The sequence below is a fragment of the Amblyomma maculatum genome, chromosome 11 (genome assembly GCF_055883805.1).
Source record: "Amblyomma maculatum isolate TAMU_Amacu chromosome 11, ASM5588380v1, whole genome shotgun sequence".
Classification (NCBI taxonomy): Eukaryota; Metazoa; Arthropoda; class Arachnida; order Ixodida; family Ixodidae; genus Amblyomma; species Amblyomma maculatum.
The window spans coordinates 100,453,291-100,480,122 of record NC_139354.1 but is presented as its reverse complement, the minus strand read 5'-3'; the positions used below and the strand labels follow the sequence as shown (position 1 = coordinate 100,480,122).

The window sequence follows — 26,832 nt, the reverse complement described above, 5'->3', positions numbered from 1 at the left end:
ATGGAGAAAATTAAGCATGCTGTAAAGAACGGGAGAAGCCTTAAAGCGGTAAAGAAGAAATTGGGCATAGCCATAAACCAGATGTATGCGCTAAGGGACAAGGTGGGCCACGTCATCGCGAATATGGACAAGAGACTCAAAGTAGCCGAGGAGTTGTATACAGATCTCTACAGCAGCCAAAGTAGTCAGGACCGTAATGAGATTGGCGGTAGGGAATAACAGTCAGACGTTCCACCAGTGAGGAAGGACGAGGACAAGAGAGCATTAGGAACAATGGAAAGGGGAGGAAATCAGCTGGAGAGGATCAGATAACTACAGATTTGTTGAAGGACGGGGGGGATATCGTGCATGAAAAACTGGCCACCATGTATACGTAGTGCCTGGTGTCATCGACGGTACCGGAACCATGAAAGAATGCTACCATTATCCTAAATCAAAAGAAAAGAGACGCTAAGGATCTTAAGAATTACAGACCAATCAGCTTACTGTCTTTTACGTATAAGGTATTTACTAAGGTAAAGGACAATCTTAGACTGCAATCAAGCAATGGATCAAGTAGGTTTTCGGAAACGGTACTCTACTATCGATCATATCCGTACCATAATCTAGGTGATAGAAAAATGCTCGGAATATAACGAGCCCTTATACATAGCATTCAGTGGTTACGAAAAAGCATTTCACTCAGTAGAAACCTCGGCGGTGATGCAGGCATTGCGAAATCAGGGGGTAGACGAGCCGTACGTGAAAGTGCTGAAAGGTATTTATAGTGGCTGCACACCAACCAGAGTTCTGTATAAAGAAAGTAACAAAATTCCCATAAAGAAAGTTGCTGGGCAAGAAGACTCCCCAGTACTATTCACAGCTTGCTTAGAGGAAGTATTCAGAGACATGGAATGGGAGCAGTTAGAAAAAAAGCGTAGATGGAGAATACCTCAGTAATCTGCGATTGGCGGATGACATTGCCTTGCTAAGTAACTCGGGGGATGAACAGCAAATAATGATTGATGACCTAGACAGGAAAGGTAGAAAGGTAGGCTTGAAAATCAATACGCAGAAGACTAAGGTAATGTTCAACAGCCTCAAGAAGGAACAGCAGTTTACGTTAGGTAGGGAAGCACTGGAAGCTGTAGGCGATTATGTCTACTTAGAACAGGTAGTAACCGCAGATCCGGACTATGAAAAGGAAATACCAAGAAGAATAAGATTGGGATGGAGCGCATTTCGCAAGCAGTCGCAGATTATGACTAGCAGCTTACCGGCATCGATTAAGAGGAAAGTATACAACAGTTGCATACCTGTACTCACCTATGAGGCTGAAAGCGGTTTATACCGAGCTAGTAATCGTTTGAACAGGACAGACCAGTCCGGTATTTTATTTTTATGTTATTTATTTATATATACTGCGATCTGGTAAAGATGGAGTTTATACCGGACTGGCGACATCCGATTTGAAGGTTGAACTAAACATAACACGTTAGGTTTGATTCTCAACCCAGACGCACCGGTTCGGTATGAAGCTAATACCGAACAAACAATTTCCGTTATGCATATCAAAACCGGATCCCTCTCCGGTATGCATTTGAAACCGCCTGGACCGGTCCGGTGTGGAGCTCATATATTGGATAAATCATGTCAGGTTTGAATCAAAGCAGACTTACCCCTCATTAAGGGAACTAATACTGAATAGAGCATTTCTTTTTGTCATCACAAACTGGACTGATATTGCAGTTCAACGAGAATGACTATGCCGTAGCAAGCCAAAACGAAAAATAAGCATGGAACTGCACTAATATAGGATTAAACTTCACAAATACCTTGAAGATTTGTAGCCATCGTAGTGTGTGCCATCAAGTACATGTGCGCATCGCATTCCTTTTGCACGTGGAGCAGCCGCTCCAGCTCGTATCTTATTACAGTGTGTCTTATATACGCGACTAAGTAAGAGCCTTCAATGGAAAATTGAAAGAACGTAGCGTTTCATTATCGATGGCAAAAATATGCTCGTGCATAAATGAAACGCATCGCCGACAATCGAAATATGCCGAGCTATCGCCATATCAGCCGACGCTTCCTCGGGTGTTCAGAAATACAAGCGCTTAGTCGGAAGTGTTTCATAGACATCGCTGCTCAACTCGCAGCATGTGAAGCTGACACATGCAATGTGACAAGCGTTATTGAGTCGGATATCTGTTTATGTAGGAAAAATTAAATATATTCTAAGATTATATAAAAATGCTTGTAATTAGTAAATAATGATATTCTCCCATTTGCCTCCAGGAAAGCGATGTATTATAAAGATGTAAATTATTAGTGTCCCCTCATGATAGCCAGGAAAATGAATCAGCGTATTTCTAGCAGTAGGTGAAATATGGCTACATATTTTGCACCGAGCAAAAATATACAATGAGCGAAAGAGCAAAGTTCTGTACATACAAAGGAATATAACCACGTATCCAAACGGCGTCTCAATATTTTAGGGCCATTGTAAGTGATATTTTCTGTAGTGAATGTTGTGTCGAATACAGGCAATAAGGAAAAAAAGTGGTGAACCTTAGCTGTCAAAACATGGCTTCATGCCAAAGGGACCCTTGTGCCATGGTCAGTGGACTGTCGACTGTCTCAGTAGTCAGACACTATATATCATTGATTTGTGTGTTACCGTGATGCAGTGTTTTTTTGGGGACATTCTTCAACGGATTCTCAAAAATGACATTAATATTACGTCGTATACCACAATCTTTGACCTACAATAGAAGCTTCCTGAGGGAGGTTCTATGTGATCTTTCTGTGCTCAAGAAAGTGTTTAGTATGTGGAAGAGCCGCATGACAGGTCGTCAGGCAGCGCCATCGCGTTCATCGAAGTCTCTGCTCAGAGAACAGTGCGGTTGGTGCGGGGGGTATATGCTGCGCAGAATTGACCTCCTACTTGGTTACCTATACATTATGCAAGTATGTCTCCCGGAATTGTAATGTGTTGGCAAAGTTAGAGCTGGATGCTGGTGTGACCCTTAAGACAGGTTGCGGGATGCGACCTAGAAAAACTTCAAGACAGAGACGATTCAAATCCGACTTCAACACCAAGAAATCAGAGAAGTAAAAACTATGAGGATACTAGGTATGTTGCTACAGAGCCATGGGGAAAGAACGCACACACTCAAGCTACTGACTCGGGCAACCAGTCGTGTCTGCGGCATGATCCGAAGAATAGCAAACAGGATAGGAGGTTTAAAGAACAAGGACGCGATCAGAATAGTAACGGCGATGATAGTCTCCCGCTGGATCTATAGTCTGCCATACCACAACGTCACCAGAACGGAATCACAGAAAATGATGCACAGTTTCGGAAGTCATGCATCCAATTAGGCGTTTATGGCAATAGGCATCTCGGCCACCTCCTAAGAACACAAAGAAGCAATCCTGTTCTGCCAAGAACCCAGACTAGAACAAAGTCGGACTGGTAGACACCTAGTGAACATCATGGGACGATTCATCGACGAGAAAAGTAACCTCCCAACAAAAACACTCATTCCCGAAAGCAGAGCTGAATACCAGGTCCTTCCGATTCCCAAATACATGGACCCCCTACCCAAAAGCGAAAGATGACAAGCGGAAAGCAAATTTGCCGCTGCAGACATCTTCGTATACAAAAAGCCCGCTTTTAAAAGTTCATTGTCACCTTAAAAACTAAGGTAGTGAGGTATCGCGTCTGGTGGAGTGACAAAATATTTTAAAAACAAAAAGAACTCAGACCATAGGTTTTGACAAACGTTTGTTTAGGTTTCCATACGAAAGTAAAATTTATTACAAATTACGCTTGGAAAACGGCGTTTACGTTCGTTTCAATAATCGTCCGAGGCATCATGCATACAGTAATTTTATGCTCGTTCGTTGCCAGTCTTCGGAGGGTTGAAGCCTCTTCAAGCGTGGTCATTCGGCAGGGAGGAAGCAGTAGACGATGATCAGATGATGGTGAGGAGGAGAGTTATATTTAGACAACAAAAATAGTATACATTGCGAAACTGTAAGTTACAGTAACAAAGAGTCACACAGACAACTGTAACTTAAAAGAAAATAGACACTCACACAGAGAAGTCCCTCCGCAAGACCTTACTTTCCTACCGAGCGTTTCGGTTAAACGCCTAGGGCCTGTAGATACGTGCTAAACACGGATGCTCAATCTTAACTGCTCAACCTGGCCTGAGGATCGCATTTTGTTGAAAAACATCAACAAATACCCGATAGCGGTCATATTAGACGCTCCGCCTCGAAAATGAAGCAGCCAATCAAATTATTGAAAAACATGCCAAAACCTCAGTGTGTTGGGAATAATCTTGGACCCAGGTTCTTAACTACATGAAATGAAAACACAACATTCATAACACACACTCTCTCCCCTCGCCGGTCTTCAAAACCCTCTCACACGGCGCCTATCTTTCCTTCCCCTCCCCGGCTTGTTTGCGCGCAAATCTTGCAGCTGGCGCCTTTCTGGAAGAAACGCCGCTGAGAGTCTGGAGACTAGGTCACCAAGCAGTCCTGTTCGAGAAAGTGAGGGGGGGGGGGGGGGGCGGCACTGTCCCGGAGAAGTGTGCCGTCGCCGTTGCTGGCACCCGATGAGTCGCTGCTGGGGGGGCCAAGAGCCGCGCCCACTGCCGCCGTCTGCCGGACATTTAGTGAGCGCTTGGTGCAGGGAAAATGGCTTCATTAGCGGGGTCTCCCTGCAGCAGTATTTGGCGACACAGCGGGAGATCGCTGGGAGAGCTGAACGTAAAGGACTACTCAGAAGCGTGCTGCTGTTGTTCCCGGCCAATAAGGGTGCGTCTGCCGTCGTTTCCTCGCGACGCCTGGGGGGAGGGGGCGAAGGGAAGAAACAAGCCAAGCCTCCTGCGCGCCAAGCGGGGCGCGGGCAGCGCCCGAGTAGAGGGGAGAAAAAAAACAGCGCTGGCTCCTTGGCCTCTACGCACGGCGGTTCGACCGCCAGCTCGACTCCATGCTCGAGTACCTTTTAAATGCGGCTTTACACATACGTTGCCGAGAGATGCTATCCCTGCGATGAAGTTTTTTTTTTTTCTGTTTGTAATACGAGTGAATCTAGATACTGGCGTGGAAGCGAATTCCTATTCTATGGCTCTAATGGAGGCTCCTTCGAAGCAGATATTGTCCACTGCTGATACGGCGTGCTAGGCCATTGCGTTGGAGACATCTTTCTAACAGCTTCTTCTCGACATCATTCATATCATCCTTCAAACGTGTTTTAAAATTCCCGCTTTCACCTATGTAGACATGATCGCAATTTTTGCAAGGGATCTTGTACGATCTTGTCACGACGCCTCGAAAGGTTTCTTTTCTGTTAAAAAAAAATGTGGCAGTCAAGTTCCATTAACCCCGAACAGCACGAAACAGCAATAAGCGCCTCCATTTCAGTCACGGCCGCGAAGCTCACCATGGAAGCCATAGAAACCCGGGCTCTGGCAACTTCAATTCCTCCAAAAGTCTTCTTCCCATACATTGATGACTCCTTTTGTATAATAAAAAGTAGCCACTTACCGCCTTCACCGAGCCTGTATAAAGTATGGAAGAGGCCATCAAGTTTACTCTCGAATAGGAGGATACCAACTGACTCTCCTTTTGTTCGCAATAGTGGAGCTTGACGGCCACATCGTTTCCTTCAAAATCTTTATCAACAAGACTCACACGGTCAGGTACGTGCATTTAGTTCTGTAAATCCTGCATGCCAAAAGCATACTGTACCGGCGTCACTCTTTAAACATTCCCAGAAACTGCTTACGACCTCAATACCATAACATATACGACGTCTTGCAAGTACGCCACGAACTGACCAGTTGCAGCTACCCCAAAACTTGTTTGGATTCAGTGGAGGGCCACTCGCTGCAACAAGAAAACATGGTCCGGAACCATCGTAAATTACGAGGTGCAGATCGTTATATACCTGACGTTAGCGAAGCGCTGGGACAGGTGCTACACTTACAGTGGTACAATTTATGTACGTGAACACGGCAAAGCGTGCATCACTGTACAATCAGCGCAGCCTAGTTGACGATGGCAGGCAGTTCACGTTGGAGATGCGCGCCCGCAAGGCTTTTAAATGAGCGGATGCACTCCATGGCTTCAATGCAACCTGTTGCCTCGCCTAGGCGTGCAGTCTGCGTTAGTTAACCTACAACGCGTGGCGATATCAGTTTACGAAAAGCGTACCGAGACCTAGGCTCAATTTTGACCGCGCTGCTACAAGTATTGCGACATGTTATCAAACTTACGTTTCCGCGTTTTGTTTCGTTCATACGATCAGGTTACCGCTTTACACATTCATGGAAAAGCTTCTAAGCCGTTGATTACCCACGCTTTTGTTGTCAGTGAGCGCTGTTGAATGAAGAGAGGAAGCGGCTGCTAGCAGTGAGTTCTGCTCATGTAAAAGCCTTAGCCGGCCGTATATCGCACGCGAAGATACTGCTAGCGCACGCTACGCTGCGCTGATTGTATTTTTACGCATGCATTATGGTGTCCACACGCATAAAATGTGAATGTATGACGTGCCAATTGCCCACATATCCCCCAGCACAAAAATAAATTCTGGCACGAGGTAGTTACTGTAAAAGAAGAAATGAGAAAACAAAAATTTCTGCGCGTCGAGTACCAGACCCACTGCAACCATTGTGATCATGTTTACAAGGCAAAAGCGGAAATTTGGATAGACACTTGAGGGATCATATAAATGAGGTCCGTAACAACAAAGGTGTCTCCAAAGCAAATGCCGAGCGCCTAATATCTGCTAGAAGGGAGCCTCGATTATAGCCAAACAGAGGAACCGGCTTTCATGCCAGTATGTTGAATCACTCGTAATAAAACAACAGAAAAAAACACTTAATCGCAAAGATGGCGATATATCGAAAACGTATGAAAGATGCCTCGGAAGATTTGAAACGAACTGAACCCGCTCTTCAAGCGTAGTTGCTAGTGAACAAGGCTTCCGTATGGAAGCCATAATGACTTGTTTTCATGATCCAAACCATTGGTCAGTGTTTGCTTGGTTGATGAAATAATTACTGGCTTCAGCGAATTAGCTGACAGCAAAAAGTGAAGTCCCCCAAATTTCAACCACATATTTAACCTCCTTATTCTAGAGTATGGTTAAAAAACCGCATATCTAAAAACCGTATTCAAAAGTCACTGAGTGGGCTTTCTGCTAGTACACAAGACCAAATGGCCTCTGTAGCAGCTATGTTATATCAAATACAGACGTCACTAAAGTTTTCGATAGTGTTGAAGAGGGTCGCATACATTTTTGAACATCCTACGCTTAAGATGACATTTTAAGAAACGAGTGAAAGTCACAACAAGCTATTTCCATACCACATACTGACTTCCCACATTTTCATCACATATGCTTTTAAGAAATTTAAAAAATGAGGCTAGAACGTAATATAGAGAGTCTTCAGTTAACATATTTTAATATTACAGCTGAAATAATACATAATGAGGTGATTGCTAATGTTAGTAAATAGATCGTCTAATCATGACACTTTATGCCGCACATAATGCCCGCCTGTCTGCAAAACCAAACTGCACAAGCCACACAGGCGTATTTCACGCAGATTTTAAAATACAAGTTTGTAAACATTGACTAAGATGGAGTCTAATGTCACGCTCTTCCCGCACCACTACTGTATCGCGGGTATAGAAAGATGCAGAATTGTCGATATAAATGATCATGCCCATCCGTACAAAAGTTTTAATATGGACAGCGACCCGCAGCAAGGTGTACAAGCCCGGAGGTACTCCCCTGATCTCCCCTATGAAGTAGCGGAAAGGGATGGTAGAATAGGAAATCGGAAATAGGAATATGGGGTTGGGTTATGGGCAGTTGGACGGAAGCTGGGGACAGCAAATTTTTACCATGGCTTTCTGATATTTCTTGGCTCCCCGTAATGCCTTTCTTTCCGAGACAGGTAGGGCACCAAGATCCTTCGAATATGCGGCCTCACTTTGTGGAAATTCCACTCACTCACCGGGTGCAATCAGGCATCGACGCCGAGACAGGTGAAAACCTAATGTGGAGGTGGCGAATCTGGGTCACCTCCAGAACACACCCGGTTTCATAGGCCGTACCAATAACCGCGGTCTCGGGTCGTTCGTTCAGTCAAATGAAGGAGATCGTTTTTTTCCGCGGCTCGTTGGCCAAGTGCTTTCATGGGTTCCATCTGCGAGTTTTTTTGAGCGAAGATGCTTCCTCCTAAGGCACAACCCTAAGGAGGAAGCACCCAAGAGACATCACCTGAGCTTACCAATCATCCTCCTGCCTTTATGTCTTCATCAGAGACTACTCAACACCTACCCAGGTGCGCTCGTGCATGGCCTGGCTGGCGGGCCCATAACTATGAACCGGGCTCATTCTGAGGTAATCTTGGGACTACTAACCGTTACTGCCTTAACTCGGCTGGTTTTGCACTATATTTGGGCAACTACTTGAGTCTAAATTCTCGGCGTCCCGCCACGACACCTAAGCCGCCCGGCTGGCCACCATTTATACCGCTCCCCCCCTCCCCCCTCCCCGCGAAGACCAGGGTTCCGGTAGCGCAGGGATCGGGACCTCGCAGGGGGATTTAAATCGTGGCTGGACCCCCGCGTGCCGGAGGGAGATTTCGAATTTTGGGCACTTTCTGCCTTTTGTCTCGTCGGATTTCTTGTGCTCAGCCTCGAAGATGCACTGGTGTGGACCCAGCCCTACCTCCACTCAGGCATCGGAAATCATGTTCACAGCTCGCCCTCACAGCTGTGTGAGAGTTCCATGCCATCTTCCATGGGGTTTTGCATCCCCAGAGGGTAGGTCCCGGCAGCCCACCCCCACCGCTGGCTGTTAGTGATTGAGCAAAGGGAGGCAGCCATAACCACCTTGACCCACTCAACGTGCAGAGAGGACCAGGTGCAGTTCGCCAGATCTAATTTGCTTCCCAAGTTTGTAAACAGCGAAAGTACCACTATATCAGTGCAGTAGTAAGTGAATGTCAAAGGAAAAGTAAAAGAAAACAAATATTTCTGACAACCGCCATCAGTAGAAACCACCGCTGTATACGCACTTTCTGCTCACCAAACTCGTTGCAAGAAGGTTCCGTGATCACATTACCTATAAAAGACTACAATAAAATTTCATTTTTAAATTTAATTTCGAACTTAAACGTAATTGCTGATATATTAAGTATAATTTATTGACTCTTAGTTACCAGCTAAGAAAAAAAGTCTAAATGCCTAGCTCTGATGACTGGCACTGAAAGTTGCAATGTTTCAAGTTATGTGTTTTGTGAAATATTCGCGGGGGATTTTGGTGACATATTGTCTGGGCTATGTTTGTGACCTGGCTTAACGCTTAGCATTACGAGGAGCATGGTGCCTAACATATTAATTATTATATTTGTATCTTATTTAGCGTGAATGGCTGCCTTACAAATCCACCGCAAAAAAAGGCCGGTGCCCCGGAGTGTTTCGGACATGTAAGTTATATCACTCATTTTTAAACATCGTCAGCAGTGTCTCTTTCACCTAACTGAAGTCACTTTAGTGCTGCTAGGATTTGATCTGCTTATAAAATTTCGAGACATTTTTGAAGGATCGTAGTAAACATTACCAAAGTATCATCTGTGAAATTACACAAAATAAAGTTATTCATAAAAATCACAGCCTACACACACTCACACAACCATAAACATAGTACCATAGTGGTGCATGGATTAGGCCGAGTAGTGAAGCTGGGGCTAGCTCGAATCGGCCTTCACTTTGGTACAGCGCCGAGTCTTAGGGTTCAGTAGAAATTGAGGCTGCGATGTCGGTGAAACGACCACAAGCTGGCTGAATGCGCTATAAAAAACTTATTTACATGTGAAACTCAACACAGCAGCAATATGAAAAAGATTTACCACTCTATCGAAAAAAGCAACTGGATGCTCTATTTATTGAGTGCCCAGGGCAAAGTTTCTCGCTCCGCAGCGTCCTTAAATTCATTTGCTTTCTTTCCGTCTCCGATGACGCCAAACAATCAAATATCAAGAAACATAGCTTAGAGATCGGCGACCAGGTTACACACATCAATACTCAGTTGGAACGATGCAAGGGCTGGCCATCTATTGTTCTACTAGGCAGGATCACTTAGTGTCTGGGAGACCTCGAAAGGCGAAGAGGTAGCAAGCACCGTTTCCTCAGTAAAGAGCTGTCTCAATGGTGCAGGTGAGTTCGCTTTTCAGAAGCTTCCTAAGGGTCAAAAGAAGAAGCGGCACCAGCTCCCAATAACCGCCTACTTCTTTGCATAATACACCTAATGTATAACTGCTTTCTTCCTCATCCACCCTTCTCAAACTTGGCTACGATCCGTTCACGTCGCCATTCTGTTTCTCTCACTAGGCGCTGCTTCGCCGGGAGGGTCAAACTCCAGATAAAGTGTGGAAAGACTCCTCGGACTGTTTCTTCGAAGGAAGTAGCGTTTCCTTCTTCCTCTTTACTTCAGTTAGTCATACGCCCCGCTGCCGCTTCGCCGGCTGTACGGTAGTGACAGCCTCCTCCCCCGCCAAAGCTACTCACCGTAGGTAGCAGTCGCAGCTGCTGCGCGGACAGGCAACTTAATCACCTGCTGATTGAGGCTCGAAGCTCTCTGTCGCTCGACGTGACAGCTTCATTGCTGTATTCGTTGTCGCAGCTCACATTCTTAGAGTGAAAAAATCAACCATATATGGAAGTAAGCACTCTGCTCTCATCCGAAAAGGTTAGAATAAAAAGAGGAACCCCATCAGTTTTTCTTCTTTTCTGAGAAAATCTTTCACTCAAAGCCTATGACGCACGTATGCTTTGAAAACCGAACGTGCCAACTTACTGTCACAGCCTGGCGCATTAAACAAAAAAATATTTAACAATTTAGGGGCATGGTGAAAATAACCTTGGACCGCTAAGAAAAAATGACTAAGTGTGTCTGCATTCCCAAATAACTAGCAATCCTTGTTCTTTATGTAAAAATATATTGCTGTAGAACCAAGCTCTATCTTAGAAGTTGACTGTTTCTTGATATCGCACTTTGCAGTCAGGCCAAGGGACAATGGTCCGTCTCTACAGTGAATTTGCAACCCACAAGAGAGCATTGTAATTTTTGGATGGCCCATATAATGCAAGCGCACTCTTTGACCTACGAGCGGCTTACCTGATGGCACGTTCAGTGAGCGATATTTACCAGTATGCTGAGCTGAGATCCAGCGTAGTTGATAGGCCGCTCGACTGACCTGTTCCTCTCCATCTTTAATGTTGGGAATAAGATCCACTAGAGGCCCGGGATCATTATTTCAAGCTTCTACCAAGACCATTGGCTATGCGAGGTCGCTTTTCGCTGCATTTATTACAGCAACTTTGAGCATTCGCTTTACTTGTCTATCCAATATTTTTTCCGCCTTGCATAAAATCAGTAGCACCGTTCACTGCACTGAGTCGCTAGAAATCAGCTCCTTATCGTGCTCAAGTCAAATTATTTCTGTCTTGTCTGTCCACGAAACACTTCTCAAACTCAGCTATCATCTCGCTAAAAGCAGATAACTTAGCGTTTTCAGTTCATCCTCCGCTCCATCTCTGATGAGGCCCTGAGTGTTGCGCATCTCTCCGCTAAGACAAAGCACACTGTCATCCATCTCTTGAAAAATGTTTAATGTTAGATTTACCATGGCTTCTCTCTGCACGTAAGGCTTCATGAGGTTGCAATGATGCGTGCGGAAGCCTTAATGCCTGCGAGGGATTTTCACCGCGGAGTTAGTGTCAGGCCGCTTAGCAACCACTTCAGCAGGTCCTTCCCACTGCACTTCGAGCCTGTTCTGCCCTAAAGATCTCAGCAAAATGACTTGCTCCGTGACGTGAATGGTCTTCTGACGGGCTCTTATCATAGTACACTTTGAAACAAGGTTGGAATGACTTCATGCTGACCTCTACAAGCTCTTTAATGTTATGTGAGCAATTGCAGATATTCAAAGCAACTTCTACCATTGTTAGTTCTTCTTCTTGCCCCTCCCAGACTTCGCCTATCACAGTGACGTTCCGCACACTATCTCAGCCAGGATAAATTCAGTGGATTCATGTGGCGCCGACTACAAGGCGAAAAGAGTTGCAGGTAGGCAGCCATCCCAGTCACGCTTATTTTCGTAACTTTGTGTCCTGCACGGACGTGCTTGAGAACAGAATTCACTTGCCTATGCTGTTGTCCTGCTGACGGTCGATTGAGCTATGCACTGTCTTAAGGGCACATCCTTCGATAAATTATGTAGTGAGGACAGTTGTAATATACGCTGCCCTGATTGCTTTTGATCTCGGAAGGGAATCTAACTCGTGCAAAAGCTGACAGCAGCGAATGCACACCACTCTCAGAGGTCATCACACGCCACGTATAGCCTCGGGAAACTTTGTGGCTGGGCATAACATAGTGAGTATGTAATGGTATCCTTTCTCTGTCATAGGAATTGAACAAATTACGTCTATCACTAACCGGGGAAGTGAGTTGCCCATGAGGATATTAAGACTATCGGTACGTTTCACATATCTTACGCCTTCCTGATCTGCTGGCATGTGTCGAATGAGCATTAAAAAGCTCTATAGATCTTGTTAGGGTATTCAGGCCAATAGTATACCGGCAGTAGCCTTTGCTTTGCTTTCCAAACACCAAGGTGACACGACCCTACGCATGCTGGGAATGTCGCAGTAAGTCTTTGCGAGGATTTTGAAGAACGACCAATCGGTGTTGCTCCATTCCGGGCTTATCGTAGAATAAGCGATACCGCACAGAGTTTCTCGTTTAGAACGAAATATGCTTTGCTGCCGTATTCGGGCTGCGGCGGAGCTCTCTGATCTCCTGTACCGTGGGATCATTAACCTGTTGAATCTCAAATGTCATATCGTTTGCCACGTAAATGTCATGTGACATTATGAAACACTGGTGGCAAGACGTTACCGTTAAGTGCGTCCTGCACTGCAGTTCGTCAATCTCACTTTCATGCTGACTTGTCGTGAGGGTTTCGATCTCAAAATTTTTTGATCCGCTATCCTTCAAATCGGTCACAGTTTCAACTCCTGTTTTAGCCTTTAAAGGAGTTTCTGAAATAAGCTGTGTCGCTATTACTCGCTAAGGGCAGAGCAACTGTCCCTGAAACAGATGCCCCTAACACCTACGAGCATATCAGATTTGATCAAGCCAAATACGAATAGCATTTAAGGAGCTTGTCGAACACGGCAGTTCGGTCTTTATCTGACGAAAAGAACCCTCGAGTACCATGTTCACGATGGGCAAGCGCACGTTCTGCTCTTCCACAAACTGTCGTATCTACGCTCACTGGCCTGCATATTGGAAGGCGACACAAGTTTCGGTTGAACAACACTCATTGTTGCGGCAAACTCACGTAGTACCATGCCAGGCTTCCCTTTGACCCCTAGATTTTGCATAGACTTATCTTCTCCTCGTAGTCATTCAGATACGAGAAACAATCGTTTCATTTCGCAAGTTGACGCCAATGTGTCCTGGATCTTTACACCTGTAGCAAGTGAAGGTCTTTGTACACTCTAATTGTTTCTTTGCATTTGGCGCTTCGGTCGCTCCTGAATCGTTATCACTGCTATCATTTAGCGGGAGTTTGCCGGAAGAAATCTTTCCTTCATATTTTCTTTACTTATGGCTTCCGCGGGCCCAATCGTGACGATTACTGGCACTGATTTTTGGATTACGGGACATACCCGCCGCTGGGCTGAGCAACTGTCGGCGCGGAGCTCACTCCTCAACGAGTTAAGTTCATTCCGTTGCAGACCTAATATCACTCCGGTTCACTAAACACTTCATTTTCTTTTCCAGGATGCAGTTATAAAGCGTTGAGGTGCCGGCTAGTTCGTAATACATTTTGGAATAACAGCGCGAAGGACGAGGACGAAGATCAGAAGGACACGCGCTGTGTTTGTGTCCTTCTGATCTTCGTCCTTGTCCTTCGCGCTGTTATTCCAAAATGCAGTTATAAGCTGGTCCGAAACAACTCGTTCAACTGCGGACCGGATTGTAGGAGTAGGTGCTTTTTAACCCCTCGATCATATATACTTAAGGTGTAAAGGAAGTGAGGGTAACTCTAATTTCTTTAATTATTAGCACTTCAAGACGTCTGAACATTGTCTGAATCAAACCTTTAGCGATTGACTCAATCTTCATCTACTGGCTCCAAAATATGACCATGTTTGAAACCTGGTGCTTACCAGAGCAAACACCGAGCACTTACCCACACATTTGATCGGTGTCTCGAGATTTTCTGTCTTCTGCCTACTATTTCCGCAAGTTTCTTCACACCGGACACCAGTTGTTGTGGCTTGTGACCTCAGTTCTAACACTGAGCACCACTTATCGTGATGGTGAGGCTAACTCGACCCGGCCGTCACTTTGTAGCTTCCTGAGTCTAAGTGTTGGGGAAAGACGGAGGCTCCCATCTTGGTGAAACTAAAACAAGCAGGCATATTGCAATATCACGCAAACTTATTCACACGGTAAAAATGGACAGAGCGTGAATATGGCAAAGAGGTAAGAGTTCATTGCGAAGAGCACCTCAATGAGCCGTTTGCTCAGGGCCCAGAGGGATATGGCTCGCTCACCATCATCATGAAATCTTTTTGCGTTCCTTTCCCCTTAGAGGACACCAACCAATTAAATCTAGGACACATACCTAAAAGATTGCCTACGATTCACACATATCATCAGATGGTTGAAACATTTCTAGGGCTGGTCTTGCATTGTTCTGGTAGGCGGGGTCACTTGGTGTCTAGTAGACAATGGGATGACGACGAGGTAGCAAGCACTGTTTAGTCGGTGAGAAGCCATGTGCCATTGCAGGTGAGCCACCTTCTCCGCAGCAGTTATTGGTAAAAAAGAGCAGTGCAGGATTCCAACAACGGCGTACATAGTTTCATAATGCTAATAATAAATAGTTGCTTTTTTCCTCATCCACCTTTCTTCTCCCAATTGGCGGCGGTGAGTTCACATCGTCAGTTTGTTGCTCTGAATAGGCTGTCCTTCCCCGGAAAGGGTTGAACGTCCATATTAAGCGTCGGAATACGCCTCGAACCGTTTTTCGAACGTGGCGGGGCTTCTTTATTCCTACTTACGTTCGTAAGATTACAGGCGCTCGACTGCTGCACCCGAGAATGCGGGCTTGCATCCCGACCACGGCGACTGCTTTTTGATGGTGGCGAAAAGCTGGGCTCCGGAACGCTGTATATCAGTTCACGATAAGGAACACACGGTAGAAGAAATTTCCGGAGCCATGCGGTAAGGCGTCTTTGTTAGCCCGTGTCGCGTTTGGAAAGAAAAATAATCCCCATAACCAATACGCACGCACACACAGGTATATGTACAGGCACATAAATTTTATATTTGGCAAACTCGGTAATTCATTTTAAGGGAAAAATGTTGTTAAACATTGTTAATTTCGTGCTTCTTCGGTTCTAAACTCGATAGGACATTTTTATGCCTACAACAAGCACACGACGTATATATACATAGTACATTTCATTTCATTTTTATTTCCTTAAGGACCCCCTTTTTTGGGAGTATTACATAACATAGGTGCATAAACCATTTTCATGATGACAAGTGCGATGCGACTTTGCATAGGAAGGTGATGGCTGCAATTTCGTGGGCAAGGTCGTTCCATTGACTTGCTGTTAAAAAGGAAGAATGACTTTGAAAAAGTAGTTTTACGAGCACGTTGGCGTTAAACTTTAAACGAATGACCGATGAGATGAGACGTGCGTGATGGAGGCGCGCAGATGTACGGCTCCTGTTTCAGATCGGAAAAGTAGAATATATATATATATATATATATATATATATATATATATATATATATATATATATATATATATATATATATATATATATATAGGTTTACTTGTCAATAAGTGTATAGCGGGTAATATAGATGAATTCTATAATTTTGGAGAGGGTGGCAGGCATTGTAATTAGCCTGAAGGTTGTACAGGCCTATGTTGTACAGGCCTAAACTGAAGGTTGTACAGGTCTGTGCACCTACTTGTAGTTATAATGACCAGGCAGTTGAAAGCTTCTACGAATATGTAGAATCGGCAATGCGAAAAGTAAAGACGCAGTATACTCTACTAATGGGCGACATCAATGCCAAGGTAGGGAAAAAGCAGGCAGGAGACCAGGCAGTAAGTGACTATGGCATTGGTTCTAGGAATAGCGGGGAGGAGTTACTAGTTGAGTTTGCAGAGAGCAATAACTTAAGAATCACGAATACATTCTTCAGCAAACTGAAGAACTGGAAATCGACATGGAAAAGTCCTAACGGGGAGACTAAAAATAAAATTGATTTCATAATGTGTTCAATGTGTTCATAACGTGCCATTATGCAAGATGTACAGGTAATCGGGAAAGTACGATGCAGTGACCACAGGATGGTGAGGTCCCGAATTAGCCTAAATCTGAAGAAGGAAAGCAGCAGATTAGTAAGAAAGAAACCCATCAACGCTTTAGCGGTGAGGGGGAGGGCAGAATAATTCAAGATCTCGCTACAGAATAGATATTCAGCTAAACCGAGGATGGCGACGTTACCCTAGAAGCAATGAAAAATAATTTCAGAGATATCATTACTGAGTGCGCGGTAGAAGTAGGCGGTAGGATAGTTAGAGAGGATACCGGTAAGCTGTCTAAGGAGACGAAAGATTTGATTAAGAAACGCCAGAGTATGAAAGCTTCCAATCCAACAGATCAGATCGATTTGGCCGAGATATCAAAGCTAATCAATAAGCGCAAGGATGCCGATATAAGGAAGTATAACATGGAGAAAATTGAGCATGCTGTAAAGAACGGGGGAAGCCTTAAAGCGGTATAGAAAAATGGACATAGGCAAAAACCAGAAGTCTGCAATAAGGGACAAGGCGGGGAACGTCATCACGAATATGGACAAGATAGTCAAAGTAGCCGAGGAGTTCTATACAGATCTCTACAGTAGCCAAAGTAGTCAGGAGCGTAATGAGATTGGCAGTACGGAAAAACAGTCAGACGTTCCACCAGTGACGAAGGACGAGGTCAAAAAAGCATTGGAAGATGTGAAAAGGAGGAAATAAGCTGGAGAATATCAGAAAACTACAGATTTGCTTAACGACGGGGGGCATATCGTGCTAGAAAAACTGGCCACCCTGTATACGCAGTGCCTGGTGTCATCGACGGTACTGGAACCATGGAAGAATGCAAACATTATTCTCATTCATAAGAAATGGGACTCTAAGGACATTAAAATTACAGACCAATCAGTTTACTGTCTGTTGCGTAAAAGGTATTTACTAAGGTAATCGCTAATAGAATCAGGACAACCTTAAATTGCAATCAAGCAAAGGATCAAGCAGGTTTTCGGAAACGGTATTCTACTATCGATCATATTCATACCATCAATCAGGTGATAGAAAAATGCTCGGAATATTACCAGCCCTTATACATAGCATTCATTGATTACGAAAAAGCGTTTGACTAAGTTGAAACCTCGGCGGTGAGACAGGCATTGCGAATTTGGGGAGTAGAGCCGTACGTGAAAGTGCTGGAAGATATATATAGTGGCTGCGCAGCAACCATAGTTCTGCATAAAGAAGGTAACAAAATTCCCATAAAGAAAGGTGTTAGGCAAGGAGACACAGTCTCCCCAGTACTATTCAAAGCGTGCCTAGAGGAAGTATTGAGAGACTTGGAAAGGGAGCAGTTAGGGATAAGGGTAAATGGAGAATACCTCAGTAATCTGCGATTTGCGGATGACATTGCCTTGCTAAGCAACTCGGGTGATAACTGCAAATATTGATTGATGACCTAGACAGGAAAAGTAGAAAGGTAGGCTTGAAAATCAATATGCAGAAGACTAAGGTAATGTTCAACAGCCTCGGGAAGGAACAGTAGTTTACATTAGGCAGCCAAGTACTGGAAGTAGTAGGCGAATATCTCTACTTAGGACAGGTAGTAACCGCAGATCCGGACCATGAAAAGGAAATAACAAGAAGAGTAAGATTGGGATGGAGCGCATTTGGCAAGCACTCGCAGATTATGACTAGCAGCTTACCGGTATCGCTCAAGAGGAAAGTACACAACAGTTGCATCTTACCTGTACTCACCTATGAGGTTGAAACGTGGAAGCTAACCAAGCGAGTTTTACTTAAGTTGAGGACAACCCAGAGGGCTATGGAACGAAAAATGGTAGGGGTAACATTCAGAAATAGGAAGCGTGCAGAGTGGGTCAGTGAAATATCTCAAGTTACCGACATTCCAGTGGAAATTAAGAAGAAGAAATGGGCATGGACAGGACATGTAGTGCGAAGAGAGGATAGCCGATAGTCGCTTAGGGTAATAAACTGGATTCCAAGGGAAGGAAAGTGTAGCATGGGGGCGGCAGAAAGTTAGGTGGGCGGATGAGGTTAAGAAGTTTCGCAGGGGTGAAGTGGATGCAGCTACCACAGAACAGGGTCAAGTGGCGAAATATGGGAGAGGCCTTCGCCCTGTAGTGGGTATAGTCAGGCTGATATATATATATATATCTATATATATATATATATATATATATATATATATATATATATATATATATATATATATATAATAATGAACGCTTCTAAAGCAACTGAATCAAAGAAAGATGTTCAGAAAGTTGCATTAAAAAATATAACACAATTATTTCGAAGTAACGGTCGTGCACGCCCTCTTCCTGAAAAAAAATATATATATATATTGTAGGGGTGTGTTTATTCGGTAAACTCAGATGTATCCAGCCGCTTAGGAGGAACTCGCTGCGGAGCGTCAGGCGTGGCGAATCAGCAAGGCAGCGACCAACTTCTTCGTCCTCGAGGGCACCAGCACGTGATGAATGGCAGTGGCTATGAAGACGAAGATTACCACACTACATTTTCCCCACGGGTAGAGAAGGAGCCATCCTGGCGACTTATGGAGCCGAAAGAACAGACGGATCCTAGTAGGGCTTGATTCGGTTAACATGAACTGTTTCACGTCCACGGCGACGCAAGTCCTCAGAGGGCGTAACAAGCTCAACTACTTAGTTGACAGGAGATGTTTTTTGAAGGACTGGGTATGGACCGTGATAACGAGCAAGACGCTTCTTTGAAAGGCCGGTGGTTGTGGTAGGAACCCAGAGCCACACCAGGGAGTTGGGCGCGTATGAAGGCGCCTCGCCAATGTGACGATGGTGTTTTTGTTGCCACTGGTTTTCCTTTGTAAAGCGAACGAGCGAGCTGACGGCATTCTTCTGCGTACTGGGCGGCGTCCGAGAGTGGCGTCGATTCAGAAACATCAGGGCGGTAGGGATAAATCGGGTCCATTGTGCAGGTTGGCTCGCGCCCGTATAGAAAGAAAAAGGGAGAGAATCGAGGGGTTGTCTGTATTGCAGTGTTGTACGCGTAGGTTACGAAGGGACGAACTTGGTCCCAGTTGGAATGAGCGTCGTTGACGTACATGGCCAGCATGTCACTTAGAGTACGGTTGAAGCGTTCTGTCAGGCCTTTCGTCTGAGGGTGGTAAGAAGTAGCGGTGCGATGAATGATGCGGCATTCTTTCAGTAGGGCCTCAAGAGCGTCGGAAAAGAAAACGCGTCCGCGGTCACTGAGCAGTTCCTTCGGAGTCCTGTGGCGAAGAATCACGTTGTTGCGAAGAATCAAGAATATATATATATATAAATATATATATATATATATATATATATATATATATATATATATATATATATATATATATATTTATATATATATATATATATATATATATTTATATGTGTGTATGTATATGTGTGTGTGTGTGTGTTTATATATATATATTGTAAGAACGAGCTTGCGGCGACATGGGCAAGGCACTGCTAAGTGCCGCTCCTTTAGGAGCTCCAAATGCAGGAGGTAAGGATGTGATCTGGGCATACGTTGGCAGTGGCAAGGTGGTATGTGCCCGGGTGGTGGCGGACGAAGTCTTATAGGCCAACTCTTCTAAGAACTGCTTCGCAGGCCTGGAATTGAAGGATGTGGTTCAGGTACAAATCGCCTTGCGCTAGGAGCACTTTCCGAATTGGTACGAGGATAACCACAAGGAGGTCGGAGTCACCAATAAAACCGAAGCAAGACCGATTGAATGAAGTTTATACAGGTGATGGCAAGTGGAGATAATGGCATCAATTGTGGTACGGTCCTGCACGGCCAGGTCATTGAAGGCGAGTGATCCGATATCCTTAAGGACGTGCCCGATGCGCTCGGCCTCTGGCATGGTCTCATTTATGCACTGGCGAAGAATTGGACGTTCTATGTAAGAAGTATAGGTCTCACTGGGTTACTGTAATCTGCCACCAAGCTTCTTGGCGAATTCTTTTCGAACTGTAATCTCGCAGAACATATGAAGTAACGTTTGTTTGAAGATAGTGTAGTCCAGAACCGTTGATTTGTGGTTGAAAAACCAAGTTTTAGCGATATGTGTAAAGTAAAAGGACACATCCATCAGTTCAAGGGAGTCACCCAACCGGTTGAAAGCACTGCTCTGGTCGTAGCTGAGCCATCAGCGTCGTCGCCGCGGAGACCGGTAGCATCTGGAGATCGCGTTGACGGCTGCTCACACTCCAAGTGGCAAGGGGAGCTAGGGTGCAGTGGTAAGAATTTGAAACAGTGAACGTGCTTGGAGCAGAGACCAGTGGTGTGAATATGACATCCATGTTATTACGACTTACAGTCTGTAAGTCAGAATCCGGTCTAAGTTTAGCCATGTTCAAACACATCTTGTGGGTTTTATGCGATGTCGGGGTAAGATTCGCAGCTGGTTACTTTTGCTTCAGCGTCAAAGTGTCAAACGAAAACATATCTGTGGCTAGGAATAAAGAACTGTCTGGCATGCGGCGTGGAATATATGGTACCGGGAAAAGTCAGGAGCAAAATCTAGGTGATGTATTGGGTTATTGTTTTTTTCAGTTCTGTGGCTTCTGGGGATCCTGCTGGGGACGCTGTTCCTGCATTGACCGAAATCCATGGTGTAGTGGGTACTGCATCGGCTGAAGCATAAACATAAGTGAGAAATTTTCGCTCTTTGTGCTGAATTCCATGGCTTTCTCGTTTGTCCTTTATTTGCTTCTGAAGACTTGAAACATGCGCTGGGTAATTTATGCAGCCCACTACCTTAGACGAAACATTTATCGGAAGTCATTTAGGCTGCGCGGTGTGAATCTGAAAGCATTTTTATCTAATTTAGTTTTGATGTTTACAGTAAAAAAGACGTATTAAAACAACCTTGTTGAAGAGGGTTACAAGTGTGTGTTGCGTGTTATAGTCAGAAGTATGTTTCTAATTCAAGAGTCGTGGGTATGAATCTCGCATATATATCACAATTTTCCAGTCAAAGATCAACCACTCTTCAATAAAGAATCAGTTTTCACCTGTGGAGGCCGATAAATGAAACAGCTTGTTACATCTTATTAACATTAATTCCCCGTTTAATTGAAACTTACGATATCCCCGTGGGGTTTTTACAGAATTGGTCGAGGTCGTGTGGATACGCCACTAATTGTTTTACTGGCCAATTATCACGATACTGGCATATGTTGTCATATACAATGTGATAATTCCGCATTGAAACGTCCAAATGGCGCTATCTAATTAGTGAGTGGCAAGTTGTACTACTAACTTTGCTTAGAAATCATTCGAGCCGAGTTTTTGAATTAGATGCTTAGAAGAGATGAAACAACGACGTGATCATCTAATGACTACACTGTCGTAGAAACGCTGCAGTGTGGCGTGATACTTATGCAGCTTCTCGCTTATCACCTGCAGGTATGCTGAAGCATTATGGTTGGCTAGTTGCTTGAGCACCATGCACCGAAGAGATAGAACATCACGCACCAAAGATACATCAACATCTTTGGTGGCGTTTTCATATGAGTTTATGTTTGTATGTTTCTAGACTGGAGTCGTCTATGCCTTTCCTCTTTAACTCACAGAAATAAAAGGTTCAGTTCATGGTCATCCCTGTGTTCGTTAGTCTCTCCGTTTCTTGTTCTTGCCTGTGCACGCCCCTAGACGCCCCATTCGATATATGATGCATGTAGCCGCGCCCTTCGAAATATGATGTATGTAGCTAAGTAAAACTTGCCAGCAACGCCGAACATAACGATCCACCCTTCATGAAAGCTATTCAGGAACTTCACGCAAGGTTGACTACTTATGTGAGCAAAGAAAACACATTAGTTGTAATTTCGGCAGCCAGCCAAGGAAGTTGAGGACGTGAAAATAAAAATGAAGAGGAGCAGGTGGCTACCTCCCTGCCCAATGAATCAGGTAAAAGGACTGCGTCTTGAAGAGTACGCCATGCGCTCCTAGAACATTGCTTTCTTTGCGGAAAAAAAGCATCGACGCCACTTCATAACTGCTGAATCATGCACGAAGTTTCTTTTGGTGGACCGTTCCAGTTATTTGACCCAGTACAGAGCATTCGATTGCTGCTTCGCTCTAGAGCTTTTGTCTGCTGCCGCAATACAGAACGTTTGATGTCAGCCGATGACTAGCCATGCTGGGCGTATTCGCTCGTGCACATTTTCTGGTCTTCGCCTGGACGACAAGTCCACTTGTCAGAACGTTGCGTCGACTTGCGAACTGAGGCTTCCCCTCTATTCGTGCTCTGTTCTCTTTCATACCGTGTAGCATCTTTTTCTTATTCTACACTCAATACTGTATGTTTTAGCCATTTTCTAATATTTTGTAATAAAATGCTTAGGTTTTATATGATTATGATTACTCTCAGAACAAATTGCTGCGTGGGTGGCAAAAAGTTTTTTTTTATCTTTATCAAAATAATAAGGGAACAGTGGCTGAGAGCCACCGCTTCAATCAAACAAAAGCTTTATTTAATAATTCATTCATTCTATATAAATTAGCAGTGAGTATTTACGAATCTCTCGTTATCATTATCAGCTTGACTATTCTCGCTATGTAAGGGCCCCTCTCAAACCTTACCATTCAACAACGTTAGGAGTCCTCTGTTCACACTCTACCACCAAGCGCATTACTTCGTCTACCCTTCTAACTTCGTGACCTCCCCAACCCATGCCTACCTTCCGTCGATATCGTGCCCATTGACATAAATGAAATCCGCGTTACATACTAGCTAAGTTTTTTTTATCTTAATGCACTTACTAGTGTATCAGAACTCGCATTTGCTGATTTATTTCCAAGGCTTTTCAAGTATATAATTATTAGACCTTTCATTTCACAAAATAAAATGTCTGCTGAATTAGTTCTCTAACCTCCAGGCTTTAATCTATAGATGCCTACTGGTGCAAGAAATTACTTATTATATTCTTTATGAATACTTCTTTTTATTGCAGTTACGACGCTCACTGTAAGGAAGGCAAAGACTGCTCTTGCTGCGATATCTTTGTCGTCGTCCTTTGTATGCGGCAAATTATCTCTCGCGCTGAAGCTGTATCCTGCTGCCGGTGGTTTTATCATTGTGTCCGAACTATTGGCAACGTAGGGCATCAGACCAAGTCAGTAAATCTTTTCACATAGTGGATGTGCATTCGAGGTCCCCAGCAAAGTTCTCGGCCTGGAACATCGCAGCCGAACGCTCATCGCAACAATGACGAAGCTCACATCACAACGTCCAGCTCCACCAGTCACCTGTGCTGCTCCCCTACGTCAGCGAGGCCCCGCTACCTTCAGTGGTAGCAGCGACGACGACGTCGATTATTGACTGTTCGCCTATGAACAAGTGAGCGGTCACAACTGAGATGTCGATCGCAAGCTCAACAACGTCATCTTCTAATTGAGCGACATGGCCAATCTGTGGTTCCGAAACCACGAGCTCGACACCACCACCTGGCTTACCTAAGACCACATTTTTTGAGGGTTTTTTTTCGCTAACGATGTTTTATTGAGGACGTTGTTGAGTTGTGTCGGCTTGCTCACCGGACTATGACAGAGACCGATAAAATACGTATGCCCTTAAGGGAATCGATGAAGGCACCTTCAGCATGTACTTCGGCATGGAGCATACTATAGACAAGGCCGCCTGCGACCTAAGCGAAAGCTTTGACTGAGCTGCACAAGCAGGGTGTTCTGGTTCGCCGCCCACCTGATGCTTCGCTCGCTGGACTGGCTGCGAAGTGGGAGCATCTGTCTTCTCCGCACGAATGAGCTTTTGTGATTGAGGAGGTAGCACGACAGCTGCCTCTGCTGCCGTCTGTGACGGAATCACCATGTGGCCTCCGGAGCTTCGCTGTGCAATCTACGGACAAGTCTAAGAAGCCCTCCCCAAATCCTGTCCTTATCCACTCCGTCGTCTTCTCATTGCTATTCACAGCCCCTACAATTAAATCATTTGGCTCTGCGCAGCGCAGTTACGCTCCAGCATTCGCGTCGGTCCCTGGTCAGGTACTGCGTAGCACATATTAAGAAGTCGCTTTTCACCTACTTTTTGGTCTGGCATATACCTTTTCTTCGCCCACCGTGCGTTCAGCACGCACATCTTTTGAAAGACCTTAGCCTCAGACCTCACCTCCATGGCGCACTTCGCACAACAGGCCTATTTTGTATTTGCGTGGCATTCCTGGAAACAATACACGGCAATGCCGGAGGTGCATCGTTCACCACGTCGCCTCTACATTTCGCCCATACGCCGACGACCCGCTTCAGAGATGGCAAACTAACCGCCGCCGTTTCGGAGGCACGAACTGTATATTTAAAAGAACTCCAAAGGTAGTGTGGTCCTTCCGATATTAATCTCAGCACATTTCAGGTGTTTATGCTCTTGGGTTCATCGACTCCATGCCGCTGTACCTTTAACAAGCAACACCTTCGCCTCTCCTTCCGAAAGGTCACTATTGTTGTGCCGAAGGAAGTATTGCACGTAGCTTACGTCACCCGTTTCGTGAATGAGAGCTGGCTGCTCCTTGGCGGTAGCGATGAAACCGAGCCAGCTACGAACAGATGAACACAAAGGCATCTTTATACATATGTGCAGGCATATTTTTAGAAAGTCGGCCTGGGGGCCGAGGACTACCAGCCAGACACAGCTGTAGTCGCAGAGCCACGCCCGAGCGGACTAACGTTGTCAGATTGGGTGGGGTAGATGACACCCGAAAGTGCCGCGCCCCAGATTCTCACATAGCCAATTAGCCCATCATCATCCGTTCAACACCTCCTGCAGCGCCCTCCTCCCACCGGGCCATGTGGGTCTGGAGGAGAGTTTTTGTTTGCGGGGGGGGCCCTACTCGGACAAGGGGACCCGCTGTGCGATGCTCCCAAAGGAGTGGGATGCATCAGATGCGAAAACGGCCTGCAGCGCCATCAGGGCATAGAGTCAACGACGCGGACCTTCATAATCACACAACATATGTCATCAAGGACAATCGTTCCCTGTAATAGAATCATATCGATACAAAAAGTGTTCCACCAGTAACCGAAAAAATCACACACAGCCGAAACCAAATCTCCGAGAACCTCCACTCGTTGAGAATGCAACGCTCCCGCTATAAGTGGAACCAGACCTCCTTCTTCTCCTTTGCAGTTACTTCATGGAGGCCCGAAACCCTACTGCTGTATGCGGCAGCACAGCGTGCAAGCCATACTTGGTACATGTACTTGACGAGCAGGAGAATGAGCTGGTTAACGGCTACACCTGGCAAAGGATTCAGATATCGCATGCTTTGTTGCAGTATGCTCGGAAGCTGGAAGAGGTCAGCTGTTTGACGGAAGAACTCTTCGCGAAGACGACACTTGCGAAAACATGTGCACAGTTTTCGCACATGTTTTCTTGCCTCTCGGTAGAGAGGCAAGTGCCTTGCACTTGCCTCTCTACCGCTACAAAATAGACAAGTTGGTCGCCAGCTGGCCCGTGTAAACGCTTGAGCCCTAATGGGGAGGACTTCCCTGGCGAAGCGATATATGACGGACGCTCAGCTCGCGTCCAAAAATTCCCCCGTGATGTACCACCTGCTGGGCCTAACATTTACAAGCTCATACTGATGGAAGTGAGGAGTAAAACTTGGATTGACGAGCCTAACTAAAATTTGAGTGGAACCAAACCCACATCAATATCATCCTCCACCTTACCATGATGTTTAAGGCAGGTGGTTGCCTGGGCGTATAAGTGTGATGGAGAGCCGGATCGTGGCACACAGTGAGAATACGTGCTCTGGGCAAACAGGCAGATACGAATATTACGAGAAAATGCTAGAAAAAACCTTGTCAGGCTTCGAGTCAGAGGCATGTCCGAGCTGAGTAGCACTTGAGTCCACCTAACGTGCAAGGTGGGGGCTACAAAACCCAGGTCTGGGATGCCAAGGTCTCCCCTATCTCTAGGCAGCTTCAAAATTAATGTGTTCCTGTACTTTGCGTGACTGTTTGCTTCATAATGCTGCTCAGCACCTTCTTCCTCCAGGCCTTTATTTAAGGCACGTACCTATTAGCATAAATTTCAAAGCTACTACAATATTTGGACATACATCCAGCAAGTATATGAAACGCCTCTTTCGAAAAACTTTGAGAGGGTCATATGGCTTAGGACTTCGGGCTGAAGGAACCATGTTCATATCTCATGCCTTGCACACAACTGCCCACTTATCATCAAGGCCTTGTAAATTTATCTAATAAATTTAGGCAACCGAGCGAGCATTGTGTGCCCTGCTATACCGGCCGTGAATTTCGAGTTTATAAACAGACGCTTGTCGTTTCTGCTTAAGGCGCAGACTTCGAAAACGCAGGAAATTAGGAGAATGGGTTCGTTACTGACCGTAGATATAACTC

General features: G+C 45.1%; 1 long non-coding RNA gene across 3 annotated transcripts in view; it reads left to right on the top strand.

Annotated features, from left to right (window-relative positions):
- The window catches only part of LOC146174496 (uncharacterized), a 32,446-nt gene extending 10,393 nt beyond the window's left edge, over positions 1–22,053 (top strand). For 2 of the 3 annotated variants that reach the window (XR_014701819.1, XR_014701820.1), the window contains exons 4-6: positions 9,440–9,503; positions 21,007–21,103; positions 21,862–22,053. This is a non-coding gene — a long non-coding RNA (uncharacterized LOC146174496). The remainder of the gene's footprint in view (positions 1–9,439; positions 9,504–21,006; positions 21,104–21,861) is intronic. The other variant, XR_014701821.1, reaches the window with a different exon arrangement.
- Positions 22,054–26,832: the final 4,779 nt, after the last annotated feature.